The following is a 14,848-nucleotide window of genomic DNA, read 5'->3' as shown; positions in this document are numbered from 1 at the left end:
GCCTCCAGATATCAGGAAGGGGTTGAACTAATACATGAATTATTAAGCTGATCCAAGCCAACATCTGCTGTACCTCATCATAAAGGAGACGCCTGCTATGGAATTAGTGTGCATATTGTTAGCTATAGGCCGTACGGTGACAGCAAACTGTGCTGCTGTATGAAGCAGCAGTCAGCTTAGCAAAGAAACGTCATGGCATGTAGCATCTTAGACCTCTTGCCTAGGCTGTTCACACCATCAATGAGATTTATTTTACATTGTTCGGCTGTCCATATGGAGCAATGTGTTAATTTGAAAGCCAGTGTGAGGCTCTGCGAGGCATTGATTTTAACCAAGCGTCTGCGCCTTTGTTTATTTGAAAGCAGTGTGGGGACAGAGCTCCTATCAGACATGCTTTTAATTTGTTTGTAAAAGTTAAACTACACAATAGCCTGCAGACTATGGGGGATATTATCAAGAAGTGGCGATAATTATCGCTAACCGCCGTTAGCTTGACTTTTTTTATCGCCGTCTACCACTGGAAATTATCGCCGTATTAGCGGCGTTTTACCAACACGCCGCTAAGAGGAGACAGCTAAGCCCATTAGCGATAGAAAAAGAAATGCACGTTAGGCAGCCCAACATGAGTGATTTTTCCCTCTAACTTGAAAAATAGCCTAACAGTCCACCTCCCATAGAAAAGATGCCCCCCAAAAAAGTCTAATGCAGATTGGAGCAGCTAGGGCCAAGTGCAGCACACATCAACAACCCCCTCAAGCCACCCAACATCCAGGATGACCAGGACGAAAGCCTGGATGCCTCCCTGGACCTGCGTCCGGAGCCTGGAGTGGGATGTGGAGAAGCTGTAGAGTTGATGAGCCGTGGCGAGAGACATTGATGCATGACGATCGCCAGTACCTGGTGGTGAAGTCTGGCAGGTCGCATGGAGCCACATAGCTGACCTGTGTGAGAAAACAACCTTGCGACCCTTGGAGCAGTTAATGGTAGAGGCGCTCCTGTGCACCAACGTAGTGAGGTTCGCATACTACAATCCACCACTACACCGGGGTGCACGGAGGTGATTACCAACGGTGTATGCCGTCTCCCTGCATCACAGGCCGGATGATGTTAGGCTGGCCGTACACTGTGGAGGATGAGGCCCCTGTGCTACAGTGAACTTGTGTGGTGTGAGCGCTGTTCCTTCACGGCTAAGAGGACCCTGCTGCATCAACTGGATCGGGAGGTCCACCAGTTTACTAGGCGACTGCTGTACCCAGCCGAGTGAAATCACACCTGGCTGAGGCTCCTGCTGGCTGAGTCACAGATTTGGAGAGAGTGCAGTGGATTGTGCCACTGTGTCAATGTCCAGGTAAGGAGAAGGTGGGACGCGTAGTGCAAGAGGGCCGTGGGTTGAGTCGCTCATGCCTAACACACGTAGATGACACCCCCCCAGTGGAGGCTCTTCCGCTATGGCCATCTCAAGCAGTGCAGAAGAGGAACAATCATCACATGATGATAACTCAATCAATTGATCAATCAGGGGAATTGTAAGCGCGCTACTCACCCGTGAGGTTATCAAGGTGCTGGGGTCGGCGGGGGGGTGCAGAACTGTTAGCCGAAGAGCCAGGTTGATATTGCCCTTGATAATAATGCCCTATATGTTTTCCATTTACGCCAAGCTGAATATAAAAAAAAGCCAGGCTTCATGAAGAGAAATACATATTTGTTTCCAAGACTGCATTAAAGTGCCAAGGTGACTTGCAGGGGTGTTGGCCAAAGCAAGGAACACGTTTCTTTATGTGCACTTTTAATGAAATTGGCACCATAATCTGCCTTGTGTTAGGCCACAGTCTTTTTACTCTTGGCATGAAAAGTCTGTCCATTTACACAGAAGAACATGAGGGTAGGGCACAGATGCAGAGGGAAGGAATGGCAGTACAGAACAACAGGTTTGGTGGAATTACTCACTGTCATGCTACTGAGGCTAGTCAACATAATCCCACACCCAAGATCTAGCAGTTACCTCCTTGCATGAACTAAACTGTTTAGGTACTCCTGCACCCACTAAGAAGCGTAGCGAACACGGAGGTGGCTCCTATGCCTAGTGTATGGAGGGGCCTCTGCTCACACCCGCGCAGAGTTTCAGGGTGAGATGAAAGCTGGCTGAGGGTGCCCCTTCAGGACCAGAAGCCCGTGGGGCCCTGCTCCGTGGGGATCTGGGGACCTGTGTCATGCCCTGTACCCTATCTTGCCACCTTTCAGCATCACACTCCTCCAGCAACTTCTTTCTGTCAATGTTTCTATCTTATGGCTCCAGTTGAAGGTTTACCACTGACGCACAGCCTCCATCACATCAGGAATGCCTTTGAACCCTGTTACCAGCCTACACCTCCTGCTTATTGGTCTCTAATAAACTCGCTACGACTGCTACCTACTCTCCCTCTCTCACTTGTGACTCGTCAGAATAGATGTCCACCAGCTAGTCATTCTGATCTACATCACTAGTGAGGACAAAAAGAAACACACAGGCAAAGCTACAAGTACAACTCCCAAAAAGACATGAGGAAAACTAAACTGTAGAAATAAAAATGCTACTCCTAGAAACTAATTAGAAAATCCCAAATCAAATTTATTTCATCTTGAACTCTCCATTTCCTGGTAACCCCTCTCAGACTGCGCTCTATCTATTTCCATTTCTCTTCCTCCCTCTTCCTATCCCTGGTTTCCCTCTTCTTCACTCTCCTGGTGTAGATCAGTTTAGCCTCATGCACCTACAGCTTAGCTAAACTCACAGAAGTTACAGGGCTTGTCTTGGAACCTGACTCCTGCCCAAACTACTGAGTCGCAGAGAAGGATTCTGGCCAAATGGTGGTCTTGCGAGGCCACCAGTCACACCCTCAGATCTCCAAGTGACCACGTGGACCACAGATAAATCTCCAAGGGACGATGTGTCGGGGCAAGCACATCAATTTCCACAAGTACAAAAGATGTTACTGGGACTGCATGTCACTTTATTGCCCCTCTCTTTTTATGATGCAGCAGCACTTGTCTCATGAGCTCGAATGAAAGTGAAATACGGCATCAAAAGAATATTTTTTATTTTCTTGACATTTTTGACTCCTTGTCTTTTGAGTATAAAGATTTATATGAAAAAAGTATTTACTTTTAATTAAAATTGTGGTTGAACTCCAGCGAATTAAGCGATTGCTCTTGGATTTTCATATTACCTTTATTCTTAAATAAATCTTTATTGTATTCAAGCTCATGAAGACATATTAGCCAATATGCAAAATCGTGAAAGTTTTGGCCTAATTAATGAGTCACTGGAACTGATGAGGAAAAGAAAAAGATTACCCAGTTACCGTGGTCACATACTATACCCTCTGAAAATAGCAGTGTGGCACAGCCATGTTGTTAGAAATCGGATCTTTATTTGGCAGATGTATGTGTAGGAGAGTAGGATCTGCTTAACATGGGTACCCCCACTTTGTGCTGGTGTTTCACTGTTTTTCGACCTTAGTCTGGCTGTGGCCCTGCTAATCAGGACCACAGCCTAGCTGCTTCCTCTCATTAGGTACATATCTAATTGGATTCTGGAGTGCCTTATAAGCCCCTAGTATATGGTATAGTATGTACCTAGGGCATAGGTACCTCAGAGGCCTACCAGGGGCTGAAGCATGTATTATGCGACCCCTGAGAAGCACTCCAAAATGGCACCACAGGTCTGCTACTGCTGCCTGGGTAAGGGTGTGCTTGCACCCCTTACAATGGTATAGGCTACCTATATCACTACCATTGCACACACATATAAAACCTATAAGTCACTCCTATGGCAGGCCTTAACAATCCTGAAGGCAGAGTGCTTGGTTTTTATGTGAGAGGGTGCACCTGCATGAGCAGAACCCCTCTGCAGCGTTCGGAGTACCTCCTCTGATGCTGTTTGTGGTGCAGCCTGACCATATACTCTTAACTGCATTATAACCTCCCGGTAAATGCTAACTTTGGGATGGCTGCGCGGAAACATGTCATGTTTGGTGTCAAATGCTTTGGAATACTACCCCCTCCCGTCAGTTCTGGCGGCGGGGGTAGCATTCCACCCTACTAGAGGGAGAGACATGTTCACACTGGTCTAACCCGGTAGGACTTTCTACAGCCCAGGCATCACAAAATGGATGCCTCTGCCACAGACACGGGTCTGGCCTCCTGCTGCTGACCGAAACTCCAGCAGGGGAGGCCTGGACAATAGGTTTCCTGTCGAAGGGAGCTGTAAGCCCCAGCCTTGAGCACAGACTGCACCAAAGATCTCTGGCCTCCACTCTACGAGTGACCCGTGGGCCAGGTTCCAGTGTGACTGCTTGAGGCTCCTTCGCGATCGCTAGCCCGTTGGCTAGTGGGTCCCCACGAAGGCAACTCCTCTTCTGCTTGGGCTTTCCTGGTTGCTCCAGACGTGCCCTGACTTACCCTCGCTGGGTGAGTCCCTCAGACCTTGCTGGTCTGCACCGTTGTCCTTCTTCTTTTTCCACGAGACCTGCCGTTGCCAAGGCTTGTTGGGTCTAATCTGGTTGCCGACACCGCAGCACTCGACAGACTTTGTGGGACAGCTTGAATCCAGCTCGTGGACTTCATCGACGCCTCCTGGACCTCGTGGCTGAAGAGTCAAGACACCCGTCAACTCACCTGAAGCACCCGACATCTGTGGGCATTGGTCCATCGTGCCCCTGGTCACTGGCAAGTGACCCAGACTCTGTCCCCTCTGCTTTCAGGTTCCGTCCATCCTAGATCCAGGCTTGGATCTCTTCGGACACTTCTCCTCTTCACGGCAGCAGCACTTCTTTGCCAGCTTCCATTGAAATCGACGAAGCGACCCGGCACCAAAAGACACCTATGCACCCGGCTTCCCTGGGTGAGGTAACACAAGTACTCCGGTGCTCCCGTGGGTGCTAGCCCTAGAACTGCCTAAGTCCAACAGGGTTTGGTCCTACCTCGGTCCTAATTTTCCAACCGCGACATTGCCCATAGAAGCTAACGGGAACCCGCGGTTGTGTTTACACACTGCACACGGTCCCCGTGGGTCCCCTGTGTCACTAACTTGGGTGGTTCCTTGGGGTCCCAGTGATTCTACAGGCTCTAAGCCTTGTGTCTAGTTCAGTCGTAGTTCTTATACCACTTTATTGGTATATGGTTTGGTACGCCCCTAGGGCCCAAACGTGTATTTGTGCTATTACTGTTGATTGCTAACTTGTAAATTAAGTACTTTGAACTGCAGTCTCATAAAGAGACTAGAAGGGTGTGTTTTATCCTAAATACATATATTTTAAATATATACCTGGTGTGGTTGTCCTTTCATTTGATCATTCAAGAGATTATAGACTGGTAAAACAAGCTGCTTAACATTCCTTCAAGACTTAGCCTGAAGGCTGCTCCCCATAGCTACCACTAGGATAGCTTTCAATAAAGGTTGTCTTTAACCAATTCACCATAAGGAGTTGTTTGGACTGATACAAGGTGCCCACTAGAACTAGTGGACAGCATATATCAGGCCAATTTCTCACAGTATGCACCCTGTTCAAGTAGGGACCACAGTCCTAGTCAGGGTAAGATAGATACACACTAAAAGATAACCTGTGCTTACCCTCTGGTAGCTTGGCTCAGAGGAGTCAGGCTTATCTAAGAGGGCAATGTGTAAAGTATTTGTGCAACACACACACACTATGAAAACACCGCAAATAAAAATAGCACCGAAACAAGATGGTGCCTCTGTGAGAGACCGCGGTTGGTCTCTCTCCCATTCCTCCGCTGCTCAAGGCTACCGAAGGGCACAGTGAAGCCTAAACAAAGTCCCGAGATGCCCCCACTACAAAATTGATCGGGCCGGGGTATGTTTACTTACCACCTGGTGATCGGGTGCGATTCTCTTGCTCGCACATTCAACGGAGTGCGGGTGGTCTTGATGGCATTGGGAGCCTCACTGAACAGGCTCTCTTTCCGAACTGCCACTGAGTTCCTGGTTGTGCATGCCAGTTGGCTCGGGTGGCTCTTGTCTGTGGAGTGCACCAAGATAAGGATGCTTCCCAAGATAGGCCTCCCAGCCCGAGATAGGAGTGGGGAAGCTGGGCAGGCAGCTGTAACCACTGGATCATCCCCCCCACTTGCTAAAGGGCCGAAAATGGTTCCTGCAGGAGGAAACAAAGTGACACAGAAAGAAAAGATGGAATCTGAGCCCAATAAAAACTAAAGCACTGGAAATCTGGACAAAGAAGTGATGGGACCAGAAGTAGACTCACCACAACAGCAGTCAATCATAGAATTTTTAACCCCCACGATGGCTACACCGGGTGGAAGGCAGCTAACCTTCCCTAAGGAGGTAGGAAGGGATGGGGTGAGGGTGAGGGCTCACCAGATTATAATTTTAGGGGAGGAAGTGATTGCTGATGACGCTGTTGACCTTGTTGATCTAGGGCTAGATCAAGTGAGACATGTTCTAACTGAGGAATCACTCTCTGAGGCCTTAGCCCATGGTGATCTACAGGTGGGGCAGGAGCTGGGAGTCACAAATATGGGTTGGGGGGGCAGTTCATTGCCCACAATAAAAGCACCCCGGAAATAAGGGGTCACCAACCCGGCAATGAGGCAAACCTTGAAACAAAAGCTCTGACAGAGGGTGCTGTAGGCTGCCGGACACTAGAGGACTCTATGGACTTAGTAGATAAATTCTGCTCCCTGACCGATAGCTCTGATACGAGTGCTGCAGGATCCGAAGAGGAGAGCGAGGTGCTGACCTCTAGCTCAGACCCCAATAGTCAGTATGATGCACTCGACACTGTGGTGCATAGAAAGAAGAGCCATCTGCATAGTAAAGAAGGTACATTCCAGGGATTAGTCACGGAGGGCTTAAAGAAGAAAGCAAGGACGGCTTTAAAATGGGATTACTCATCAACTAAAAAATCATATGGTGAGCTCACTACAGAGGAGAAAAAAGGTTAAAGTGATCAAAACCCTGAGGAACCATCTCTGAAGTTGATATACGACTTAATCAAACAACTATGGGAAGAATCTCGACTAGATAGCTAAAAGACCCGCTTAGTGACTAAGAAGCTTCAAGGCGCCATCTGAAAAGTGGTGAAAGCCTGTACTGAGATTGGTGAGAGAACACCATCAGTCGCAGAACGGACGTCAGGTCTGGAGAATGAGGTGTCAATAGGTCACGGTCAGATGGTGGCTCAAGGAGCACAAACAGTGGACATGCAGTGGAAGCTCAAAGATTACGAAAACCGCCTAAGACATAATAATCCGAGGATCTTGGGCATAGCGGAAGAATTAGAGGGCCAGTGATATCAGAGCTTATGTCCTAAAACTGTTGAAAGGGGCTTTTCCGGAGCGCCAATGATTGGGACATGGAAGTCCAGCTGGTGCATTGTCACCCTCTCATGCTCAGAAATCCCAGACAGGCTCAACCAGGAGGAACACAACTACCGAGAGCTATCATAGTCTATTTCGGGAACCTTTTTTACTGTGAGAAGCAGTGTTTCATAAAGTTCGGCCTGACTAAGCGTCCATTCGAGGAACAATCTTTCTTCACTCTGCCTGATTTTTGCCACACAACAGCGGCTCAAACAATTGATTTAGCGACTCAAACCCTAGGAGGAGAGGCATGTTTACTAAATACAGCTCGTCTGAAAATAATTCATAACAATAAAGTGAAAGTCTTCACATCAGAAATAAAGGCAAAGGGATATGTGGACGAGATGCAGAAGTAGAGATGCACAATGGAAGTCATACTAGATTTGATGAAAAGAAGAAGATCAAGGGTGGCTTGATAGTACAAAGTCAGACGATCTTCGATACATGTATTAGTTAATAGATGTGTGGACACGGAGCGGTGGAGGAGAGGGAACAAAGGCACTATCATCCAGACCTCACTTGGTCTGTTTGTTTCACTGTTTGGGTGGGGGGGAAGGGATGGGAGGGATGAGGGAGGGGCTAGGTGTCTGGGGGGGAGATTCCGGGTGGGGGTCAGAATAGAGGGAGGAAATGGGGCACAAGAAGAACCAAGAGATTTCGAGGTAGTGGAGCTTTCAAAAGTTGGATGAGGCAGAATAGAGCATTCAGTTAAGTGGGAAGATATGGTCGGAATTGCATGTGTCTTGCTCCAATTAGACAAACACATCGAAAAATTCAACCTTCTGGACCCCTTACAATCAGGCTTTAGAAAAGGCTGCAGCACTGAAACTTGCAAAAACAACCGTTGATAGACAGAATGCAGAACAATGTCATACATTCACCCCAGTACAGAGATCTGGGCCTAAATCCATCGTTTTTTTGCTCACCATGCTATTCCAGTTTGAATCCAGCCATATGCAAATCAGTCTTGACCCTGTGCCTCATGGGAACAGTCCAGCCCGAACTGCCAAGCCAGGTCCTCCCTGGACTGGAAACAAGCATTCTAGGGCCGGTTTCAGGGTTTCACCCCTCTTCAGCCAAGATAGCTTAATTCCATTGGCATGGAGAGCACGGGACCCACATCTGGGCATACCCGTCCCACTCGGGGTGACAAATCAAAAACAACAGTTGATGGACAGAATGCAGAACAATGTCATACATTCACCCCAGTACCGAGATCTGGGCCTAAATCCATCGTTTTTTTGCTCACCATGCCATTCCAGTTTGAACCCAGCCATATGCAAATCAGTCTTGACCCTATGCCTCATGGGAACCCGAATCCGGTCCCAGGATGCTTGTTTCCAGTCCAGGGAAGACATGTTTGGCAGTTTGGGCTGGACTGTTCCCATGAGGCACAGGGTCAGACTAATTTGCATATGGCCATGTCTGAACTGGGGTGGTGGAGTGAGCTAAAGAATGATGATGGATTAAACCCAGATCAGTTGACTGGGGTTGAGTGTTTGATTTGCTCAAATGCTCCATCCATCATCCCCTTTGGTATCGCAGCACTGAAACTGCCATCCTAAACATTGTTGACAACATCCACCACTCCCTTGATAATGGTGAAACATGTCTACTTATCCTCCTTGATCTCTCCGCAGCTTTTGACACTGTTAACCACTCTGCCCTACGTAATTTGCTCAAAGATCGTTTCGACCTCAATGGTACTACCCACAAATGGTTCGTCTCCTATCTTCAACATCGAACCAAGCAAATTAAAATTCAAAACTATCTATCTAACCCCACTATGGTCTCCCTAGGAGTCCCCCAGTGATCTATTCTCTCACCCTCTGTCTTTAACCTCTTTATGGAACCCCTTACCCTCATTCTAAAACAAGCTGGTATCAACTACCACCTTTATGCCGATGACACCCAACTCTACTATAAGATCAAAACCCACGCTGACATCATACACCTTAATAACACCCTCACTAAAGTCCAATCCTGGTTCCACCTTAATCATCTCAAACTCAACCCCCAAAAAACTGAAATCATTCTCTTCTCCCCTAAAAACAACCCTCTCCCCATTCAAACCTGGATCTCTGACCTCAATGCCCTCAATTGCTCTCTCTCTCCTTGTCCAACTCAGTAAAATCTCTTGGTATCTCCATTGATAACAGTCTTACCTCAATGTCCAAATCAAAAATTTGGCTAAAAGAGCCCTCTTCACTCTCCGTCATCTCAAGAAAATCAAACCATTTCTCCCAACTGAAGATTTTAAATTAGCAGTTCAATCCCTGGTCCTTTCGCAAATTGATTACGGCAATGCCATACTCACCGGAGTCCCCAAGGTCCACCTAGCTCCACTCAAATCTGTACTCAACCTTGCAGCAAGGCTCATCACGGACTGCAAACGTTTCAACCACATTTCCCCAGCCCTCAAAACTCTTAAATGGCTCCCTATCGAAGGCAGATCCGTCTACAAAAACGCATGCATCACACACAAAGTCCTCCATCAAAATGCACCACCATACCGCGCCAATAAACTCTGCAAAGCGGGCAGCACACGACGTCTGAGAAGCACTAACGCTCTCCTCCTTGTCCGACCCCTGCTAAAAAAGAAATACACAAAATTCCGCTCCTTCTCCGGAAATGCCCCTCACATCTGGAATGCCCTCCCCAAAGACCTACGATGCAACCCCTCCTACACCAGCTTCAAAAAAGACCTCAAAACGCAACTCCTCAATAAATATTGGGGGTCTTTACCTGCACCTTAAATTCGATCTTCCATATCTTATATGTATTTAACTCTTTACTCTGACTATCTGTTTACATGATATGTATAATTTCAAGCCGTTCTATCTGTTTTACCTGCTGTTATTGCATGATGTTGTAATTTTGTTCTACCGTAACTATCTAAGTCATGTAAAAGGCTCTGATGTTTTGTTATTCCATGATGCTGTAATTTGTTTCTTACCGTAACTAGCTCTATCATGTAAAGCGCTCTGATACCTCCGGGTCCAGCCAGCGCTATATAAAACCTCCAAAATAAATAAATAGCATCAATTAACATATGTGGCCTAAATGACCCTGGAAAACGACGTAGGATCACAGAGGATTTAAAGATGCTTAGCTCTGACATTGTCTGTCTCCAGAAGACACATATCAAGGGTACAGATAAAAGAAAATTAGAGCAACCTAGGTATAGCCTAATAGCCCATACCACACAGGGTACTAGAAAAAGAGGTGTGGCCATTCAAACTCGTAAAAAGAAGATAATATGTAAAAAACAGATGACGGATGAATATGAGCGATGGCCTATCACAAAGCTATATGTTACCACGTTTTCTTTTACCCTGTTTTCAGTATACGGGCCAGAGTTAATTGATTTTCTGAATCTAGAATGAGCAGGTTGGCATATCCCGATTAAAATGTGTGGGGATTTTAATATCAATGGGGTCGGTGTTTCGTGGAATAATTCGGGAATATATTTAGGTCGCAAGCCCAGAGCTTACAAGGCCCTCACTCAATTGATTGAGGGCAATGGGCTTTTGGATGTATGGTCGCAATTAAAAGCAACATGCTCTGACTCAGGAAGTACTTATTTTTCAGCCCCACATGGGAAAGTTGCCCGATTGGACTATTTTGTGGTGTCTCAGGTTATATTGGGGGAATTGCTGCATCGATAAATACCCCTGTGTGATGTCAGATCACAATCCCCTGGTATTAGGAACAACATATACGGGGAAGAAAGTACACAACAGAGCTGGACTTTCGAAAGGGGTAGTGGAAGAGGAGTATATTATCCACATGAAGGAAAGGATAGAGGTTTAAAAAACAATGAAAACAGTTAGAAGATCTTTATCAGAAATTAAGGGCGGTCGAAGAAGAATTGATCGGGGCTATAATGGCTGGGAAGGCTATTGTTAATGTAATAGGGAGCCAGGGCTGCAATAGGGGATGTAACTATAACAAAGGTAACCAAGCACTATATGAGTACAGTGAACGGGTAGGGCATATACTAGCAGTATGCACCAAGCAGAATAATGTATGTAGGGAGAAAACAGCAATACAAAACGAGAGTGGGGTTCTGGTAACTACAGCTTCAGAAATCTGAGATGAGTTCCGATAGGAAACTATGGTTCAGAGGGGGAAACTGAGGAAAATGCACTGAGGACATGGAGGATCGGGTAGCCATGGATGCCGCTTTTACATCTGATGAGATTTATAGGGCACTTAGTCAGCAGGGCCAGATCGAATTCCGCTCAAATTTTATAATTGCTTTTTATCATCCCTAGGGGCAGATCTTATTAGCACCCTCTGCCAGGTTCAGACGGGGGAGTCTTGGGCTCAGACTAGTATTGTGGTATTCTTGAAGAAAGGGAAGCCAGGCTTAGATCCAGGGTCATATCAGCCAATTACCCTCATGAATACAGACATCAACATATACTCCAACGTCTTGGCGAACTGCTTGAGCCCAGTCATTGGACAAGTTATATCGCCAAGGCAGCATGGTTTTATACCAGGTAGGGGAACTACGGACCATCTCAGGAGACCCTATGGCACTCATACTATTGGATGCAGAGAAAGCATTTGATAGGGTCTCCTGGGGCTTCCTGTGGAACTTACTTGAACGACTCAGGCTGGAAAGGGTTTTATTAAGGCTCTGCGCATACTATATCAGTCACCCACAGCTAGATTCACAATGATGGGAGGGCAAACGGATGAATTCAAGATAAAGAGGGAGACCAGGCAGGGCTGCTGAGTTCTTCATTATTGTTTGCCTTGTATATTGACCCATTAATATGTAGAATTGATTTAAATCCTGGTATAAGGCCCATTAGCTATTTCGGACACGAAACCAAGATCTTGGGGTATGCAGACGATTTAGCGGTCATTACATCAACCCCAGAGCTGGCACTGGTAGAAATAACAAAAGAAACTGCAGCCTTTGGGAAGATCTCAGGCTATTTACTTAATCAGCATAAAACTCAAGTTCTAATTATTGAACATCTTAGCTTAGTGGACCCTCGGGTTGTCCAATCTGCATCTTATCTGGGGGTAAAGATCTTGTCTAATGGAGGGGAAATCATAGAACAGAACCTAGACCCCGTCATACAGAAAGGATCAAAGGTTTTTGACAGGCTGGACAATCTTCATTTGTCTTTAGTGGGTCGTTACAATGTTGTGAAAATGATTTTCATTCCCAAAGTTCTCTTTTTGTTTAGATCAACACTGTTGGTATTTAAGAAATTAGGGTTTAAGAAGTTAGCTGGATTGGTTAATAGATTTATATTGGAACATGGAAAGACAAGCTAGACTCATGTCCCTTCCTAGAGAGAGAGCCGGGTGGGCTGTCCCCGATTTTAGCTTATACCACTTGGCATCAGCCCTACAATACATGAGTGGATTAGTTGGGGGAAACCCCCTGGATTTTCGTAATCAAGGGAGGGTTAAAGATACTTATGAGTTATGGTAAGGAAAGACGCAAAAAAACTTTTTTTAAATTCTTCCGAACCAAGCTACTACAAGAAAGTGACGTTAGTGGGCCCGATTCACAGAATTAACTTAAGACTAAATCCTAAACTTACTACTTTGTGGTATTCACAGAATGCACTTACTACTTTTGGTATTCACAGAATGCACTTACTACTTATGGTATTCACAGAATGGATTTACGACTACTAACTTTACGTCCGCACTCGGGCCGGAAATTCCGTCCCGGAGGCGGAGCTTCCGGCCTGGAGGCGGAGCTTCCGGCCCGGTGGTGGAGGTTTCGGCCATGGCTAAATCTCCGCCACCGGCCGGAATCCCCACCTCCGGGCCGGAAGCTCCGCCTCCGGGCTGGAAGCTCCGACTCCGGCCCAGAAGCCCCACCCCTGGGCCAGAAGCTCCGCCTCCGGGCCGGAAGCTCCGCCTCTGGGCCGGAATTTCCGGCCCGAGTGCGGACGTAAAGTTAGTAGTCGTAAATCCATTCTGTGAATACCATAAGTAGTAAGTGCATTCTGTGAATACCAAAAGTAGTAAGTGCATTCTGTGAATACCACAAAGTAGTAAGTTTAGGATTTAGTCTTAAGTTAATTCTGTGAATCGGGCCCTAAGACTCTGTGGGCAGCATGGTTAATATATGGTGAATGCTGAAAAAAAGGATAGGATTAGAAGAATTAACTATTATATGCCGCCTTTTATGAATCCATCCCTCCCGGTGGTTTTTCACGACAACACAATGAGGCGGTGGGAGGACCTAGGGGTGGAAACGATTGGTGATATGTTCAGTAGAGTTGGAGTCTAGTCATTTTCTGAGATCCAAGACTGAATGGGGTGGAAAAAAAACTACTTCTTTAAATACCTGCAGATACGTAGTTTTCTGGTGAAGAAAACAAGGGGCCCCAACGGGATATCCGAAGACACCATCATGGATAAGCTGAGGGATGAAGATGGATGCAGTATTAGCCAGATTTACAGGGAGCTGATCTCTATGCCGCTAGATGATCTTGAGAAGCAGGCAGATAGATGGGATCAAAGGCTCGGGTTAAAGAGATCGGGCTTTCTTGAATTCTTAAATAAAGGGCAGATTTTATTTTGCTCAACCAAATTTCAGGCACAGCATTTTAAGGTGGTTTTAGATCTCTATTACACGCCAGGGAAAATAGCAAAATGGGGTGGTCTTGTGGGCATTAGCTGCCCTCGCTGCCAAGCCCCAAGGGCAGACGTGGTCCATATGTTTTCAACTTGCCCATGGCTGGATATTTTGAAGAGAGGGATAGAGTTATTCTTTGAGCTTTCACTGAAGATGAAAGTAGCTTTGACGCCTGAATTAATGCTGCTGGGGTTGAGTAGCTCAGGATCAAATGGAGCACAGCCATACTTTAGGTTTTTGGCCATGGCAGTGATTAGAATTTGTGTCTCCACTGCCTTGCAGGACCCTGTGCCTCCTTCTTTCTCTCAATGGCTCGCTCGACTCTTCTCTACTTTTTCATCTGGAGAAAGGAATTTATGAGCGGAAAGGCCGAAAGGCCCCAAAACTGGGGAAAACTATTTGGGCTCCAATTTACAATGGAAGGTCGAGACCGGAGAACCCTGAGACAATATGGATCTGAATTGCTTTATTGTGTATATAATTAATGCTGTTTTTACAATGCGCAAATGCTTTAATCCAAAAGTATTAATTTTAGGAAATCTCTTCCTGAATTCGCTTATGTATGAATGTATGTGCTCCTCCCACAAAATGGTAATAAAAATATTTAAAATAAGAAAACACCGCAAAATTACTCCAGACAGGTTTAGAAAAATAGAGAATATTTCTATGAGACAATCAACACCAAAATGATAAAGATCCAATAAGTAGAACTGGAGTTATTAATTTCTAAAGAATAAATTAAAAAGTGGTGCTTAGAAACCAAAAGCTCAAGGGTTACTTGAGGTTGTGCTGGACTGGGATAAATCCAAAGTTCAGGTCGACTGTGATGGAGGGCAGGCCGGCTACAGG

Source organism: Triturus cristatus, chromosome 4_1 (assembly GCF_964204655.1).
Source record: "Triturus cristatus chromosome 4_1, aTriCri1.1, whole genome shotgun sequence".
Classification (NCBI taxonomy): domain Eukaryota; kingdom Metazoa; phylum Chordata; class Amphibia; order Caudata; family Salamandridae; genus Triturus; species Triturus cristatus.
This window is presented reverse-complemented; position numbering follows the sequence as displayed.